General features: G+C 40.6%; 2 protein-coding genes across 2 annotated transcripts in view; one reads left to right on the forward strand and one right to left on the reverse strand.

Moving 5' to 3' along the window:
- The window catches only part of LOC125778137 (uncharacterized), a 598,414-nt gene extending 581,853 nt beyond the window's left edge, over positions 1-16,561 (forward strand). Inside the window, exon 3 of the mRNA XM_049454682.1 lies at positions 16,143-16,561. The gene's annotated coding sequence lies outside the window, so the exon portion shown is untranslated. The remainder of the gene's footprint in view (positions 1-16,142) is intronic.
- The window catches only part of LOC125778133 (uncharacterized), a 107,265-nt gene continuing 95,377 nt past the window's right edge, over positions 8,244-20,131 (reverse strand). The window contains exon 3 of the transcript XR_007422510.1: positions 8,244-8,365. The gene's annotated coding sequence lies outside the window, so the exon portion shown is untranslated. The remainder of the gene's footprint in view (positions 8,366-20,131) is intronic.

Genomic DNA, 20,131 nt, shown 5'->3' on the forward strand with positions numbered 1-20,131 from the left:
GTGGTGTTTTTAGTTGCTTTGGTGTGTTATACAGCAGCCATTCTCTGAACACTAGAGCTGTATGCTTGGGGTCGTTGTCCTGTTGGAAGGCAAATGATCGCTCAAGCCCCAATTTTAGTGCACTTTTCTTTAAATTATCCTTAAACATGTTGAGAAAACCAGTCCATTATCCTTTCAATCAGAACCAGATTTCCTACACCAGAAACCGCCATAAAACCCCACACCATTATTGAGCCACCACCATGTTTAACTGTGCCGGTCATGTTTTGAAGATCGAGCTCTGAATTTGCTACAATTATTCTGCATTCCTGCTCCGTGAAAATTTTCGGTCGACCAGTTCGTGGTTAATTGTTGGTATTAGCTTCTCTTTTAAATTTTTCAATAAATTTTTGCTTTTACTAACGTCTTTTGCAATTTGAGTTTGGGTTTTATTATCTTTGTACAATTTTATTATTAAATCTTTCACATTTTGTGAAAGTTCTTTGCCTCGAGGAGCCATGACCAAATTTTTAACTTAAATTCACTTTATAACTTTAAAAAAGGTTCGTGCCTATACAACGAAACAAATTTGATGGTCTTTCTCGCAAATAATTCAAATAAAGACTATCGAAATACATAAATTTGCGAGCTGCATACATACTTTTGTTATATGATTTTTACCGTTTTCTTCGAAATGACACTAGATAAGATAACGGAACAATTTGTCGGCATCGTGTCTTTTATCTTCTTGTAAGAGATCTTGAATAACACTCGCATACATATTTTGATTAAAAAATTTCGAATTATTTTGGAAATAAATTCACATACTCGGCTGTTAATCATGGTGCATACTTACTTTAGTGATGCACTGTAATATGGTCAACCTGATGTTTTAAAAATCCTGCCATATGAACTCTGGTTTTCCATATATAGGGGCTTTAGGCCCGATTTTGATCATTTTTATACTTAAGATAGTTTTATCCCGATATATCCTTTATAGCTTAGATGTGAAAGAATAGGATGGAATGTAAATTTGTATTATATAGGAAGTGAGCGTTGTTATAGTGCCATTTCACCCATTATCGCAGCGTATTACAGAAATGTGAGGATAGAGCTACCCAACTGTAGTGAAATTGGGAGAGTAGCTCGAGAGACATGTTATTTCACCTAAAGGTGCCCCGCCCATTTTCAAATTTTGACACCGACTCCTCTGAAGCTCTCTTGTGAAAAAATAAATGTAAAATGAACACGTGTGACGATATCTCAATTTATACTCAAATTACAAGTTGCTCAGACAGGCGAACGGATGGACAAACAGTCAACCGGATTTACTCGTCTCTTCATCATAATCAAGTTCGAAGTGGTCATGCAAAAGAAACCGAGTTCCATACAAAATGGCATCGAATGAACTTTCACAGTAATAAAGAATTTCATTGATATCCCAAGCCGTTTTTATTTCATTTAAAAAAAACTTTTGTAGCGCTCTTATTGAAAACCCCGTTACGTTAAATTTCTGAGTTTTTTTTTAGTAACAAGCACCGATATTTTTTCTTCAAATTTAAAGCAATCAAGCAGACCCTGCTAAAACCTCTAACATCAATGGGACTAACACGCATAAGTTCTTCGACCCAATCCCTGTACCATCCCTTCAACTGGTCGCACACATCAATCACATAAGCCGCACACATCTGGCATAAGTAGGTGCCGCTGTAGTTTGCAGCAATCAAGGTGCAATTCCTGCTGCGAATAATCACATCCGACTGGACTAGATACCGGGCCGTCGTTAATCAATAAGTATCTTTCACCCATGGAAATTCTGATAAATCATTTTTTAATTTTGCAGCTTCAGTTTAAGAAAATGGCGTAAGAACAGAATTAGGCAATCGGCGTAAGTCCGAACTTTTAACGAAAATCAAACGACAGGTTGGCAGCCAGCTACAGGTGTACTCGAAAACGACATACACGATCTGTTAGCAAATAAGGGAGACAAAGTATAACCAGGATTCAAAAGCAGATCTCTAATGCCAACCAATTATGCCTCTATTAATTCGATACAAAAACAACTTGAGGATATAACCAAACAGCTGGGGAACTAGTAAACTCAACCATCACTGTAAATGGCAGCAAGAAAGAAACATATCGCAAAGAAGTCCCACACTCAACATTGGCCTCCTTCGAGCTTTAGGCTGATATTTTGCATCGGCAAGTTTCCGTATCCAATAATCAGTTCATATCCCCTGCACTAATACGGGCTCACCGTACTCTTCAAACGGGATTATATCCCAGACCCTTGTACCGATTACCACAGCACAGGCTCATGCACCAACATTGTTATAGTTAAACTGACAGGCATCGTATACCGTAATGTGTGAGTTGGGGGGCTGTATGACTGAGAGTGGGTGTGGTATTGCCTTCCTCCAGCAGCCCTTCGGGATCTTTCTGAAAGTTTCAAGGTCTTCACGGACCTTAATGCGAAAGCCGCAGTATTAGTGAATGTTAAGTTCACATGGTGGAATCTTCACAACTGAGGGTATGTGTCGCGGTTGTCGTGATAGAGGGGTCTGCATCGCGAATTTAGCGAGCCCCTAGTGCGATACCTGAGCTGCATGCGCGGCGATGGCGTACCTCTGTGATCAACCTGAATCAATGTGGACTCCCTCTTAGGGAGTAAATTGCTCGGCTTTATAAATAAGTCTGGGCAGTGAATAATATAGTTCTGAGGAAATGTGAAAGTTTTATGATTAAGAAAATTAATCAATTCTGACAAGCTATCCTAGCTTAGGTATGACTTTAGTTGGGCGATGAGGGAATACAAGGAAATATTGGTAAACATTAAGGAGTTGAGAAGTTTTATTAGGGGAAATAGGAACAACCCCAGAGGCCTTGTCTTTAAGATCTGTCGGGGTCATAAGAGTGAGGAAATCACCTCTCTCCGCATCGATGACGTAGATCGAGTTTGCAAGCATTTTATTACGTTCGTTCTTTCTTAGATCGGAGGTACAGGTACCTCAATCACAAGAAGTATGTGACCCTTCATTAGATGTTGGGGAGTAGGGGTACGCCTTTTGCTCGGTTAGATCAAAACGGTTCCCAGATCTTGGACGAAGAGATGTGCAAACACACGAAAAGTTCTCTTTCTGAAATTCCCCCGCTCTTATCTGGGCATCATTCTCATTCGAGTACTTGGAAAAGTATTGGCTCTGGAAAATAGGAATGAAGTATTCCTATTATAGCTGGGATCGAGTGGTACAACGACTGGAGGTGCTTGGCTGCACGGAAGTTACTCTTTAGAGTTACTTTTCGGACCGAGTCTCGGAGCTCGGAGAAAAATTTTTAGAAATTGTAAACAATTTGGTTTCTATGAAAAAACGGCTGCAATGCCGTCGGATCGTGCACCGACTGTGAATGGATTCAACATTAAGTATGTGACGCAAGTCAAGTACCTAGGGCTACATGTAAAATATTTTTTTCTATTAAATTATCAAAACTAAAAATCTGAATTTACGCGTCAATTGTACTTAAACAAATATGAAGCAATAGAATATATCTGTTTTACATTCCTACTAAAGATTTTCCAGTAATTCGATGAATTCAGTTGGCGTGAACGCAAAATTCGTATTCATACGCTAAACGATAGTCTGCAAACTCACTATTCGTAGAAATTACCGTTAGCTAGAGCAAATATTTCAGTTCCCCGAAATAAACGCCGTATTCTTTTGTCATAAATTATGCATCATTTTGAATTTGATCGTCAATGGGAAAGTATTTTTTTTTAAATGGGCAGAAAAGGTTGGGAAGTTCCAAATGATATTCGACAATTGGCTTTAAATTTGTATCAAAACGGAAAATCTTTACGGGAAATTGGAAAAGTAATAAACCGAAGCCATGCAACAGTTCAGTATATAATTAATACATTTAAAAAGTATAAAACAGTGAAAAAAAGGCGCCGAAATGAATGTAAAAACAAACTTTCACGTAGAAATGTGTCATTTTTAGTGAGAGAGGTACGTAAAGATCCAACAATTTCGGCACCAAAGTTAGCAAAAATATTAACTGAATTCGAAGGCGTGACTGTAACAAGTGTTTGATGGACTTTATTTTGAAGCAACGTATATGTGGTGCTCTTAGATGCTAGATGTACTCTGTTGAGGGGCAAAGGAGAGGTTTGTCGCACGCACAATGTGCGATGGTGGTTACACCAGATCAAATTGATAAAATCATTTCTACTGAAATTCCTGATGCAGAGAAAGATTCAGTATTATACGAAGTGATGAAAACCAATATGGTTCATGGGCCTTGCGGACACCACAATCCCACTTCGGTTTGTATGTCTGACAATCAATGCACCAAACACTATCCACGTGCTTTCTTTCGGAAACACAAACTAGAAATGATGGATATCCACTCTATCGGCGTCGCTCACCAGATGACAATGGCAGAACATTCAGCATTCAATTTAGAATAGTGAATATCGAAGTTGACAACAAACGGATCATACTATAGTCTCCATTATTGTCTATTCACATTCAAAACTCATATCAATGTTGAGTATTGCAGTTTGGTGTAATCGATAAAAATATGTTTGTAAGTACGTCACCAAAGGAAGCAGCATGTCGGTTATTGGTCTTGAACGGTACGGTCGATACGTGAACTGCAATAAAGCCCTTTGTAGGATATTTACTTTTGCAATTCATGACCTTTTCCGAATGTTGTGCGTCTCGCAGTTAATGTGGAGAATGGCCAAAGAGTGTATTTCAACCCAGAGAATACAGTACAGCCAGTGGAAACACCGCCAGCAACAAAATTAACGTTTGCGAGTTTTTTCTCAACTTTTGTCAGTGATCCGTTTGCGAGAACATTGCTCTATTCGGAAAAACCTTGATATTATACCTGGAATGCATCGACGAAGATATAGTTGCGCAGAAAGCAAGGCCAACCTGTAGATGGGCATCCAGGTGTGTTATCAACTAATGCATTAGGAAGAATTTACACAATCCACCCGAGAAACGAGGATTGTTTCTACATTCGGTTCTTCTTCTTCTTAATTGGCGTTGACACCGCTTACGCGATTATAGCCGAGTTAACAACAGCGCCCAGTCGTTTCTTTTTTTCGCCAGGTGGCGCCAATTGGAGTGGAGGTCTTCCTCTTCCACTGCTTCCCCCGGCGGATACAGCGTCGAATACTTTCAGAGCTGGAGTGTTTTCGTCCATTCGGACAACATAACCTAGCCAGCGTAGCCGCTATTTTTTAAATCGCTGAACTATGTCAATGTCGTCATATATCTCATACAGCTCATCGTTCCATCGAATGCGATATTCGCTGTGACCAACACACAAAGGGCCGTAAATCTTTCGAAGAACTTTTCTCTCGAAAACTCGCAACGTCAACTCACCGGTTGTTGTCATCGTTCAAGCCTCTGCACCATATAGCAGGACGGGAATTATAGTGTGACTTATAGAGTTTGGTTTTTGTTCATCGAGAGAGGAAAAAGAAATTAAGTCTGCCTTCGGTTGCTATTTATTAATGTACGCTATTAAACTTTATTTGAGTCATTGCGTACTGTGAATGGTACGGTGTGTGCAAGTTTTGGAGAAGTAACCCAGCAATTACAATTGCTGGAACATGTTAATGAAAATGAAGTTCGCACACTTTTCGCAATAATCATTTCGACATATCAACCTTCAAATCCGCGTCAGTTATGGGATACAAACAAAAATGACATTGCCGAAGAAATTTTACATCGTCTTCGCTAAAAATTGGAAATGGTTAAATGCGGGTTGATACTTCGGGTGGTTCCATATCAATTCCATCTGCCGTTTATCAATTCACGAAAGATAAACTCATCACGAATGTTCGTAGTAGTTACTGTACTACGATAGCTGCCAAAAATATCGATGTTGTTGACTTAAACTGGAAGATTCAAAGTCAAATTCCGGGAGACTTGCGCTCATAAAAACCGATCGATCGTCTTGACAATGAAGACGACGCCGTGAATTATCCAGTGGAACTTCTAATTCTTTGGACAAGCTTGGTATGCCACCGTATCATTTGCGTCTCAAAGTTGGATCTGTCGTTATTATGTTCCGCAATCTGTGCTATCGAATACAAGGGGCAGAATGCTTGATTCTAAGGTATCCTTAAAGTTCTAACGATTTGCCATTTCAGTTCAAACGTATTGCGTTTCCAGTGAAAATTGCATTTGAAAATGGCAAAAAAAAACCATCTTTTCTGTACACCGGAAAAAAAAACCAAAAAATTTTGTTTATCAAGCTGCGTCACATTGACAAAAAAAATTATAAATTTAACTTTTTTTTCATTTCTGATTCTACTCGAGAATCGATTTTTCGAATGTCAAGAACCGATTCTTAATCGACTTCGACTACTGGAGATCGATTCCGAAAAATCGATTATTTTACGAGAAAACTCGATTTTCGAGTAGAATCGGAATCGAGTTTACCATCCCTATTGGCAGCTATCGGGGCACATATAAAACCTCCGCACAATAACCACCACAAAAAAAATGATTTTTTTCCATGTAATTTATATGGAAAAAAGAAAATTTAAAATAGGCACCTCTTAATATTAATATTAAGAGCTCATCTTTTGAGTGACTTTTTTTTACACATTTTCGAAAGTTTTGAGCTTTTTTTTTCAGTTGAAAAAAAAGGTTGCCTCAGAAAGGCACACCCTAATATATATTGTTGCGAATTTGCTCCTTGCTAGTTTACTTTACTAGGTTCGTATCTCTGGATTGACAAATAAAACAAAAGGCCGTTTAATCCACTTCAACAAAATCTCTTTATTTTACAACTCGTCTACACTATAGCAGTTTACTCTTAGCACTGGTTCATTACGTTGGCGCTGCCACGGCTTATACATCCACGCACTTCTCGCTGATGCCGACGTGTCCTTCTAGAATATTGCGTCTGGAAATTACCAGAACATAATGCTATACGGCGCCAGACTCAGCAATTGTTTAAGTAGACAAGCAGACAGTGCGGCGCCAGATGTCTATTGTTTCGACAAGCAGACAGCCGCGGCGCCAGATGTCTACAACAAGACAAACGCTATTCCATATACCTACAGCTATTGTTCATAATAAGGGATGCATATAGCAATACAAATACAACTTAATACTACTTTTGTAACACTGCCCTCCACTAAAGCCTAATCGTCCCGATTAGGCACAAATCCTCTTGAACCAAATGGGGCGAGCCTCTCCAAATGTACTACTTTCATTTTACATCGTGCTTTTTCATTTCTTTGTATGCGGTATACCACGTCATTAATCGTTTCATCACCATATAGAGTCCTTCCCAGGCTGTCTGCAGCTTCGGGGACAAGCCTTTCTTTCGAAGTGGATTGTACAACAGGACCAGATCACCTTCTTCAAAACCTTTTGAATTTGCCGCTTGATCGAACCGGTCCTTCATCTTATTGCTCATCAGATGCGTATGCTGTCTTACCATTAGATGCAATTCATTCATTTCTTCCTTTAAGGCAGAACAATAATCTCCATCATTTCTTACAGCTGTAGGATTCGTTCCAAACTTAAGATCAGCAGGGAGTCACAGATCAGATCCGAAAATAATCTTTGCTGGCGTGTAACCAGTTGTCTCGTGCTTCGCTGAACGATACGCCAACAGGAACATCTGGATGCACTTGTCCCAATTCCGTTGATCTTTATCAACGATTTTCCGCAGATGTTCTTCGAGCGTTCGGTTGAATCTCTCCACCATTCCATCTGATTGTGGGTGTAACGCTGTTGTCCGTGTCTTGTGGATGCCCAATAATGTACAGACTTCTTGGAAAATAGAAGATTCGAAATTCCTGCCTTGATCTGAGTGTAATTCGACGGGCACTCCGAACCTTGTTATCCAATTTTCTACAAACGCTTCGGCTACTGTCTTCGCTTCTTGGTTTGGTAAGGCATATACTTCTGGCCATTTACTGAAATAGTCCATGACAACCAGTAGATATTTGTTTCCGGCCGTACTGGTTGGGAACGGACCTGCAATATCCATTTCGACTCGTTCAAATGGTGATCCCACGTTGTACTGTTGTAGCCTACCGCGATTTTTGGCGTTAGGACCTTTAGCTGCCATGCACTCTACGCAATTACTTATCCATTCTGCTATGGAATCTCGACAACCGATCCAGTAGAACCGTTGTTTAATCTTCTCTATAGTTTTTGTAATTCCAAGGTGCCCTCCACTAGGTCCATTGTGATATTCTTTCAATACTTTCGGGATCATGGACTTCGGTACTATGATCAGCAGACGAGACTGTTTGCCATCTTCGCTTTCCCAGGTACGATGAAGGTATCCATTAACGAGGTTTATGCTGTTCTATTGGGCCCAATATGCTTTTGCAGTTGGACTCTCGCTACTTATTTGTTCCTTTGGTGGTCGTACCCCATTTTCTTTGGCTATTACCAGCTTTGCAAGATCAGGGTCCTCCAGCTGATTGATTCTGATGCGGTGAGGAGTCCAATCATCTTCAGGTTCTATATTCAGTAATCGCACGTCGATTATACCTTCTTTTCCTTCTGATTTAGAGCAATGTTTAAATTCCAGTGGACAAGGGCGTCGTGATAATGCATCCGCATTTTTGTGGTGAATCCCCTTTCGGTGTTCTGTTGGTTGTTTCCGTTTTGATGGGTTTACCTTTATATTGCAATTTCTGGCAAAGTGACCCGCTTTTCCACAGTTGAAACATCTGCCTGTTGTATTTACTCGCTGTGCAGCAATTGTCTTCAGAGTCTTCAATATTTCTTCCATCAGTGCTGGTTGTTCCATTTCAACTCTTTGTACTTTGTGTGCTGGTTTACTTAGTAGGGAAGCTGTTTCCTGTGTGAAGGCGTGCGAAACCGTTTCAGCAAACGTTCTTTTTGGCAATGCATATGTGGCGCGCTTGGTGTCCACATCACGAATTCCATTTATGAAACATTGAATTTTTACCCTCTCAATGTAATCCACAGGTGCATCTGCATTTGCCAAATGAGCCAGTCGTTCGATTTCAGTTGCGAACTCTTGCAATGACTCGTTCATCTTCTGACCCCTATTTTGCAGTTCGATCTGGTATGTTTGCTTCCGGTGCTCACTACCATATCGTCTTTCTATCGCACTCATCAATGCCTCATAGTTGTCCCGTTCACAGTCTGGAATAGTCTGAAGGATTTCTGCCGCAGGTCCTTTCAATGATACAAACAAGAACGCCACTTCGTCTGCTGCATTCCAGTTATTGGCCATTGCTGTCTTTTCAAACTGAAGTTTGAAAATTTTAAATGGAATACTTCCATCGAATGTGGGTGCCTTCAATCTTGGATTATTTGTTGATGGTGCAGGGCCATGCAGTTGCAGTTCTCGCAAACGATTACTCAGTTGAAGAAATTCTGATCTTAAATTTTCTTCGTCATTTTTTTAACGTGCTTAATTCGTCTTCAAATTTTGAAAATTTCTCTTGCACTTGTGTATTATTTTCTGTAATCTGTTGTACCAAACGCTTTTCTAACTGCGTATTATTTTCAGTCATTTGTTGTGTAAGGCAAGACTTTAACTGTGATGTATTTTCAGCTATTTGCTGAGCCACGATTTTCTGTTTGCACTGCATTTTCTGCATTTTCAGCTATTTGCTGTGCCAGACGATTTCCTGTTTGTACTGCATTTTCAGCTATTTGCGTCATTTGCTGTGTCAGACGATTTCCTGTTTGCACTGCATTTTCTGCATTTTCAGCTATTTTCTGTATAGCCACTAACAGCATGTTCATGTCTACACTTGATGTTCGTTGTTCTTCTACTTTTTCTTCTACTTGTAGAAGTTTCTGGCCCATCAAATTCGAACTCGTCCACATTAATTCCATCCGCTTCCATTACTTCACGTAATCGTGCCTGCAGATCCGCCTTTTGCCCGCTTATCGGCAAATTATGCTCCTCCAGTTCCTTTTTTAATTGCTGAATTCTCAATTCTCCGAATTTAACCATCTTGAATTTGGATTATTTGACAATCCCACTTCTGACACCAATTGTTACGAATTTGCTCCTTGCTAGTTTACTTTACTAGGTTCGTATCTCTGGATTGACAAATAAAACAAAAAGCCGTTTAATTCACTTCAACAAAATCTCTTTATTTTACAACTCGTCTACACTATAGCAGTTTACTCTTAGCACTGGTTCATTACGTTGGCGCTGCCACGGCTTATATAGCCACGCACTTCTCGCTGATGCCGACGTTTCCTTCTAGAATATTGCGTCTGGAAATTACCAGAACATAATGCTATACGGCGCCAGACGCAAGCAGACAGCCGCGGTGCCAGACTCAGCAATTGTTTCAGTAGACAAGCAGACAGTGCGGCGCCAGATGTCTATTGTTTCGACAAGCAGACAGCCGCGGCGCCAGATGTCTACAACAAGACAAATGCTATTCCATATACCTACAGCTATTGTTCATAATAAGGGATGCATATAGCAATACAAATACAACTTAATACTACTTTTGTAACAATATGTATGTATCGTTGCACCAACGGTCAACAGCATAAAACTGATTCGTTCAATAAAAACGGTTAGTGAAAGCTCGGCGGTAAATTCAGTTACCGATATAACCACAAAACAATACGGGAAATAATATATATCCATATGAATCCGCAATATACATATACTATATATATATATGCAACCAAATAAATTATTATCCTTTAAAACTTACCTTCGTATATACAAATACACACAATCCACAAAACAATAAAAAATATATTTATTCAAGTATTTACTTGCTAAGTATTCTGGCAATACCGCTTCAGCTTATTAAACTGTGAGAGGGATTGCTTCCAAAACAGTATGCAAAGGCAGAAGGAAGAATAAAACATAAAAAGAACAAATACAAACATACATATCCGCAAACGGATTATACATACCTAATAGTGATGAGCGATATTTCACTACCGGTGATTTTTTCACTGTGATTGAAAAATCGCAAATCTCAACTGCGATCGCAGTGATCGCAGTTCGAACCTGTGAATTGCGATCGCAATTCGAAACTGTGATCGCAGTTCGAAACTGTGATCGCAGTTCGAATCTGTGAATTACGATCACAATAGCAAATAGCAGAAAAGTAACAACTTTCTTCAGGGTATTGTATATATCGTATAAGTTAACACACATAGCCAAACCACCATCTGCTTATTCATTTCACCTGTAGTGCATCGAAGTGCTTACGATGCAACTTACCTTCTGCGCATGACAACAACAGCAATAACAACAGTATGCGAAATCAGCGACAATAACATTCCCATAGGTACGGAAAGTGCTGACGCTTTGTCTGCAGAGTAGCGTGAGACAGCAATAACGACAACAACGGCGAACCACAGTGGCAGCGGCAGCGACGCTTAGGGTAGCGTTAAGTTAGGAATTGGCTTTTGTTTATGGAAATAGTTAGTCTAAGACCGACTCTGTAATCGAAAAGATTTGGCTGCTCCTGCATAGCAGGAGAAATAAAAGTTTAAAAAATTATAAGTGAAGAGACTTCATTATTGGCGCCCAACGTGGGGCCACGCGCGGAAAAATATACGGTAAAATCCTTGTAAAAGGATAATAGTCTAACAATTCGCAAGGTGGCCGCGAGCTCGATACCCGCGAGTAACAACCAAAATTTTAATTAAAAATAAAAACAACGCTTAAATCAACAAGCTTAAGGATTTGTACGTCGCGCCTAGACGTAGCCAGCGAGGGACTGAGGAGAGAATCGGACTAAGCTGTGGACATCCCCATTAAATATAAAATAATAAAATATGATAATTTTTCACATGTAAGTAAAGTGCTCGCCTTTCGAATAAATAAATTTTCTTCTTAACTTGTGTGCGTGGATCAATTATAGTTATCTGAATAAGCGACGCTATTACTGCTCAGAAGCACGACATAGTTAGTGTTATTACAATTTTTCTGGTTTTTCATTCTCGTTTGTGTGATCGTTTTTTGTGTAAACCATGGACGCACAAACGATGCAGGGCTTAATAACAGCAGCCATAAGGACTGCCACTGAAATAACAAAACGAGATTTCCAAGGAACCATTGACTCATTGACTAACAGACTGGCGACTTTAGAGACCCCTACAAGGGTAATAGAATATGCGCCTGTTACATCACAGGCAATGTTCAATGTGACAAATCTCTGGACGTGATAAAATCGCTGCCCGAATTCAACGGGACACAATCACGGAATGTTTCGTGGAGAAATGCCGCTCAGGCAGCGTATAAGGTGTATGAACAATATAATAATAATACCCAACGGTTACCCTCCTCCCGCCTAACCGACGCGAGGGGCGCAATCCGCGAACGAGCGGAATTAGCCGAGTCATAAAAGGCAAGAGAGTTTTAAGCGTTGCGATCTTAAGCTGCTCAGCTACAGAAACAAAAATTTCAACAGCTAAATTAAGAATTAAATTAAAGTTTATAATTTTACTTGTTGAGAGTAGCTAAAATAATTTTTTTAATTGTAAAAAGTGAGTCTGTTAAATCAAATGTGCTGGAATGAAAATTGAAATCATGACATATACGGCGGAATGGTTCGTTTAACTCAAAATTTGTTCTAGAAAATTTTAAAAGTAAGGGTCTAAACTGCCTGGTAGAGCGAGCGGGGACGTTAAAATTAATATCAGATAAGAGAGATGGGCTGCAGACCGACCCATTCACGAGTTTTATAAGAAATATAATACCAAGCATCTCCCTACGACTAGCGAGTTTCGGGAGATTTATAAGTTTTAAACGGTTAGTGTAAGGGGGAAGATTTAAACTGGAATCCCAATTCAAATGATTTAAGGCAAAAAGTAAGAATTGTTTTTGAACGGACTCTAACTTATCCGAATGGACTTGGTAACTAGGGTTCCATACCACAGAAGCATACTCTAATATAGGCCTCACCAGAGATGTAAAAAGAATTTTTGTGGTAAGCGGATCTCTAAATTCTTTAGACCAACGTTTAACTAAACTAAGAGCGCCTTTAGCTTTAAAAACCGTGGAAGATACGTGAAGATTAAAATTGAGTTTGGGGTCCATAGTTACTCCCAAATCAACAAAACTGCATACTTGCTCCAACCTAAAGTTTTGTATTATGTATGAAGTTGGGTCTACAGATCTACGTGAAAAGCACATTGTTTTACATTTTTTAAGGTTCAATGGCATGTCATTTCTATCACACCAAGAAACTAGGTTGTTTAAGTCTGTTTGCAACTGGCATCTTTCGTTAAGATGAACACTTAACAACAGATGATATGTCATTAATAAATAACAAGAACAAAATTGGACCAAGATGGCTACCTTGTGGAACGCCTGAAGGAACATTGATTATGTCAGAAAAAGTATCGTTAAATAAGACTTGTTGAATTCTATTGCTAAGATAAGAAGCAACCCATTTTAGAAATATTGGTTAAAAACCGAGAAGATCAAGTTTATTCAAAAGAATTGAATGGTTTACTTTATCAAAAGCTTTACTGAAATCTGTGTATATAACATCAGTATTCTTATTCTCCCTAAAGCCGTGCTGAGAACAAGAAATTAGTGGAGAGATCCGGAAGGTTATGTCGTCTGTTATAATTGCTTCAAAAAGTTTAGGTATTGCAGACAACTTTGCTATTCCCCTATAGTTTTCAATAGATGACCTAAATCCACTCTTATGTAAAGGATTTATAAATGACTTTTTCCATATGGGTGGAAATAAGCCTTGCATAAGAGATGAGTTAAATAGTTTTGTTAGGGGTTGGTATATATTGTTACAAAAGTAGTATTAAGTTGTATTTGTATTACTATATGCATCCCTGATTATGAACAATAGCTGTAGGTATAAGGAATAGCATTTGTCTTGTTGTAGACATCTGGCGCCACGGCTGTCTGCTTGTCGAAACAATAGACATCTGGCGCCGCACTGTCTGCTTGTCTAGTTAAACAATTGCTGAGTCTGGCGCCGCGACTGTCTGCTTGCGTCTGGCGCCGTATAGCCGCATGTTCTGGTAATTTCCAGACGCGATATTCTAGAAGGACACGTCGGCATCAGCGAGAAGTGCGTGGCTATATAAGCCGTGGCAGCGCCAACGTAATGAATCAGTGCTAAGAGAAAACTGCTATAGTGTAGACGAGTTGTGAAATAAAGAGTTGTTGAATTAAATTAAACAGTGTTGATTTTATTTGTCAATCCAGAGATACGAACCTAACAAAGTAAACTAGCAAGAGTAAATTCGTAACAATTGGTGTCAGAAGTGGGATTGTCAAATAATCCAAATTCAAGATGGTTAAATTCGGAGAATTGAGAATTCAGCAATTGAAAAAGGAACTGGAGGAGCGTAAATTGCCGATAAGCGGGCAAAAGGCGGATCTGCAGGCACGATTACGTGAAACAATGGAAGCGGATGGAATTAATGTGGACGAGTTCGAATGTGATGGGCCAGAAACTTCTACAAGTAGAAGAAAAAGTAGAAGAACAACGAACATCATCAAGTGCAGACATGAACATGCTGTTAGTGGCTTTTAAGCAAATAATAGCTGAAAATATATCACAAATAACAGAAAATGCAGTGCAAACAGAAAATCGTTTGGCACAGCAAATAGCCGAGAATGTAGTGCAAACAGAAAATCGTCTGGCACAACAAATAACGCAAATAGCTGAAAATACATCACAGTTAGAGTCTCGCCTTACACAACAAATGACTGAAAATAATACGCAGTTAGAAAAGCGTTTGGCACAACAGATTACAGAAAATAATACACAAGTGCAAGAGAAATTTTCAAAATTTGAAGACGAGTTAAGCACTTTAAAAAATGACGAAGAAAATTTAAAATCAGAAGTTCTTCAGTTAAGTAATCGTGTGCGAGAACTGCAACTACATGGCCCTGCACCATCAACAAATAATCAAAGATTGATGGCACCCACATTCGATGGAAGTATTCCATTTCAAATTTTCAAACTTCAGTTTGAAAAGACAGCAATGGCCAATAACTGGAATGCAGCGGACAAAGTGGCGTCCTTGTTTGTATCATTGAAAGGGCCTGCGGCAGAAATCCTTCAGACTATTCCAGACTGTGAACGGGACAACTATGAGGCATTGATGAGTGCGATAGAAAGACGATATGGTAGTGAGCACCGGAAACAAATATACCAGATCGAACTGCAAAATAGGGGTCAGAAAATGAACGAGTCATTGCAAGAGTTCGCAACTGAAATAGAACGACTGGCTCATTTGGCAAATGCAGATGCACCTGTGGATTACATTGAGAGGGTAAAAATTCAATGTTTCATAAATGGAATTCGTGATGTGGACACCAAACGCGCCACATATGCATTGCCAAAAAGAACGTTTGCTGAAACGGTTTCGCACGCCCTCACACAGGAAACAGCTTCCCTACTAAGTAAACCAGCACACAAAGTACAAAGGGTTGAAATGGAACAACCGGCGCTGATGGAAGAAATATTGAAGACTCTGAAGACAATTGGTGCACCGCGAGTAAATACAACAGGAAGATGTTTCAACTGTGGAAAAGCGGGTCACTTTGCCCGAAATTGCAATATAAAAGTAAACCCATCAAAACGGAAACAACCAACAGATAACGAGGACAGAGCATCCACATCTCCCAAGTCGTTAAACTAAAACGGAACAGTTCAAAGGGGCGTGAGCTGGTTCCCACAACTATTTGCCCCGCCATCTCGATATCACAAATAGGCCGCCATGACAACAATCTTACTATCAATGGCATCGTAAATGGACGACTGTCAACGCTTACTTTGGATACTGGTGCCACACATTCAATTATCCGACCGGATGTGGTAAGAGGAACGGTTGAACCATTAGTCGGTTGCAAGCTTCGAACGGCCACCGGGGAGGAAGCAGCTGTCACGGGAAAAGTGTTTTGCGAAGTGATGATTGGTACCCTAGAAGTTAATCACACCTTCATCGTAGCAGAAATCACGGATGAGTTTATAATGGGAGTAGATTTCATGATTGATCACGGGGTTACTTTGGATTTAAACAAGCAAATGCTGTTTTGCCAGAACATGGAGATGCCTATAAACACCGGATATGTGACCAACGTTGAAAGTAAGAGGGTGATTGTTGATGATAATCAGAGTATTCCACCAAAATCTGAAGCGATTGTATGGGCTAAAGTGAATGGAGGAGGTGGGACTGAAGAGTTGTGGATTGTGGAACCAACAAAAATAGATACACCCATATTGGTAGGAAGAACGCTTGTGAAAACTAGAGAAGACGCCACCATTCCAGTCAGAGTAGTGAATGAATTCAACACGCCTATAAGTCTGAAGAAAGGAGCAGTAATTGGACAGTGCCAGAATATAAGTGCAATAGCACGATGCGAACGGTCACAACAGAAGCCTACTATTGAGCCACAGCAGATAAGTCCTACACTCCTAAATAATTTGCTGAACGAACTGCCTGGAAATGAAAAATTAAAAGCAGAAAAACTATTAGAAAAATACGCATCCATATTTGCAAACGAAGGAAACACAGGAAGAACCGGCATTGTCAAACATCGCATAAATACCGGAGATGCTAAACCAATCCGACAAGCTCCGCGTAGGGTTCCACTAGCAAAACGCGAGGATGCTAACAAAATTTTTGAAGACATGCACAAAAACGGTGTAATCGAACCTTCAATAAGTCCATGGAGCTCACCTATCGTCTTAGTTAAAAAGAAAGATGGTAGCACCCGTTTCTGCGTAGATTATAGGAAGTTGAATGATGTCACAAAGAAAGACAGTTATCCTCTACCAAGAATCGACGATACATTAGACACCTTGTCTGGAGCGAAATGGTTTTCTACATTAGATCTACAAAGTGGATATTGGCAAGTCGAGATCGATGAATGTGACCGTGAAAAGACCGCTTTCAGTATGGGCGACGGGTTGTGGGAATTCTCTGTGATGCCATTTGGGTTATGTAATGCGCCTGCAACGTTCGAGCGACTGATGGAACATGTGTTAAAAGGACTCAACTGGAAGACATGTTTGGTGTATCTTGATGACATTATCATCATGGGAAAAAGTTTTGATGATCATCTGAAAAATCTAGAGGAAGTCTTTCAGCGAATAGCATCAGCCGGATTACGCTTGAATCCCAAAAAGTGTTCATTATGGAAGAAGCAGGTCACATATCTCGGACATAAAGTGTCAACTGAGGGGATTCACACCGAGGAGGGAAAAATAAAAGCAGTTAAAGATTGGCCTCAACCCACCAACATACACGAACTCCGCAGCTTCCTCGGCTTTTTTTTTTTTTTTTTTTTTTTTTTAGTAGGGGGAAGCATCGAAAGCCGGAGTGCGGAACTTTAATCCGCTAAACCTAACCTACTCCCAACTCAAGACTCTCCCACGGAACCACCGATTAAGTATTACTTCGTGGGAGGGACAAGACATTTAAGTCTCCTCTATTGCGCGGACTGACGGACGCCTATTCTGTTGAAAAGATCTCAGTTTGGTCATTATGAATGCTGACGCTTCGCTGACAGCTTTCCATTTATCCGTCGACTGACACATGAGTGTCGTTAAATTATCGACCGTGAAACTACCACCGAGTGTGGTTTTTAGCTTTTCCCTTGTATTCGTAAATCGAGGGCAATAAAATAATACATGCTCAGAGTCTTCTATATACCCTGCGCATGTCGGACAATTCGGACTGATGTCGTTGTGGAATCTGAAAAGGTAGCTTCTAAAGCATCCATGTCCACTAAGCATTTGGGTCATATGAAAGTCTAGGTCCCCATGTCGTCTGTCTATCCATGAGCGGATATCTGGTATGAGTCGCTGGGTCCATCGCCCTTTGGATGAGGAATTCCACCGCTCCTGCCACATTTTAGTGCTCTTGTTTCTCTCCTCGATCCTTGCCGATTCTGTTTTGGCCGTTTATAGCTGATATAGACGCTCGAGTTCGTCTCCCTGGATGTCAATGGGCGGCATGCTGGCTAATACTTCAGCAGCGTCGGTTGATATAGTCCGGAAAGCACTTATTACTCGAATGGCAGAAAGCCTATATACTGCAATTATTTGTTTAGCATACGCTTTTATATCCATTGCCTGTATCCAAACTGGTGCCGCATACAGTATTACGGAACTCATTGCTTTCGCTATTAGGAATCGCCGGCTGGAACGCACACAGCCTCTATTGGTCATCATTCTCGATAGGGCATTATAGATTGTATTTGCCTTCGCGGAAGAATACTCCAGGTGTTCTTTAAATTTTAATTTGGAATCCAATATTACTCCCAGATACTTCAATTGCGGCTGTGAGGTAATCTCGCACTCCCCTATAGTGAGCTCTATTCGTTCTTCTATCTTCCTAGTACTTATGAGTAAAACTTCTGTTTTTTCCTCCGCCAGTTTCAGACTCACAGAAGAGAACCATTGGCGTAGACCATTTATGCACTCATTACATTTAATTCTCAGGTCGGCTAAATGTTTGGCTACTGCTACCACCACGAGATCATCCGCATAAGCTACTAGTTTGATATCTGTTGGTTGCTGTCTTTTTAGCACCCCATCGTACATAAGATTCCATAATAGTGGACCTAACACTGAGCCTTGGGGTACACCACTCGAGATAGAGTAGCTCTTGGTGCCTTCGTCCGTCTCGAAAATCAGACTTCTGTTTTTGAAGTAACTCGTTATTATGTTTATGAGGTATTCAGGGGCCCGTATTTCATCCAGGGCTTTGATTATGTGTGCCCATTTTGCTGAGTTGAACGCATTCTTGACATCCAGGGTAATCAGCGCGCAGTACTTTTTTGTGCCACCTTTCCATCTTTTGCCACTTACTGCACATCTCGCCGTATCGACGACTTCTCGTAGTGCGTCAATAGTGGATCTCTTCTTTATAAAGCCGTATTGTCTCTCTGATAGTCCACCGGCTTTCTGGATTGCTAACTCCAAGCGGTTTCGTATTATACTTTCGTACACTTTACCCATTGTGTCGAGCATACACAAAGGTCGGTACGATGAAGGTTCTTCAGGTGGTTTCTTTGGTTTTGGGAGCAGAACCAAACGTTGTACTTTCCAAGAGTCGGGGAATACCTCTTCCTTTAAACAAGCGTTGTACATTTTAGCGAAAACTCGGGGTTTTAAGCTTATGGCTTCCTTCAGAGCTCTGTTTGGTATGCCATCCAATCCAGGCGCTTTAGTGTTTTTGATTTTCCTTGCTATTGCCAATAGTTCGTCTTCCGTGACTAACGGGGGTGACTCTGCAGCTTCGTTTCGTCGCTTGGCATATGAAATTCGGTCGTGTTTCGGGAATAGTGTTTCGACGACCTTTCCCATAAAAGAGGCATCTTTAGGTTGCTGCTGCTTGTTTTTAAATCTGGACATGCAAATTTTGTATGCAGTACCCCAAGGGTCAAGGTTTGCTTCCTCACACAGCTTCTCAAAACATGATTTCTTGCTTCGCGTAATTGCCGACTTCAGGAGCTTCTTGTAGCTTTTAAAACCCTCCCTAAGGCGATTTTCGTTAGTTTCGCCCCAGTTACGCTGTAGACGCCGTCTAGCTGAGTGACAAAGCTTTCTCAGCATGGAAATTTCATCATTCCACCAATATACAGGCCGCCGCTTGTGGTGATGTGACGTTCTACGCATTGTTGCGTCGCATGCTGCCACGAGTTCTTTTCGAACTGCTGATACCAAGTGGGCGGCGCTGTCACCAGATGCCTTTGATGCACTCCAGACTAGGTCAAACAGGTCTGGGTCGAACTCTTTTTGTTTCCAACTTCGCCTTCGGGAGGGGTTTCTGCTTAGAAGCTCCTGCTCTCGGGAGTACGAAATTTGCGCTATAATACAATACAGAGTGCTCCCCTTTGCAGAGCATACAGCTCGGAACGTTTGTGCACGACTTTGCTACGTGTCCTGCGGATCCGCAACGCGTGCATAGGGAAGATCTGTCCGTCAAGCTGCAACACTTACGAGCCATGTGACCCAAATGGAAACACTTATAACACCTGGGGATAGGCGAGTATTCCCGAAGGCGACATATTGACCAACCAATCTTTATCTTTCCCACTTTGAGTGCGGCCTTAGCATCTTGAGCGCGCATGCACGTATTACCGCCGTTTTGTACCTGGATTTGCGAACGTGGCTAGAAGTTTACATGATTTAACACAGAAGAATCGC

This window comes from Bactrocera dorsalis, chromosome 4 (genome assembly GCF_023373825.1).
Source record: "Bactrocera dorsalis isolate Fly_Bdor chromosome 4, ASM2337382v1, whole genome shotgun sequence".
In the NCBI taxonomy this organism is placed as follows: domain Eukaryota; kingdom Metazoa; phylum Arthropoda; class Insecta; order Diptera; family Tephritidae; genus Bactrocera; species Bactrocera dorsalis.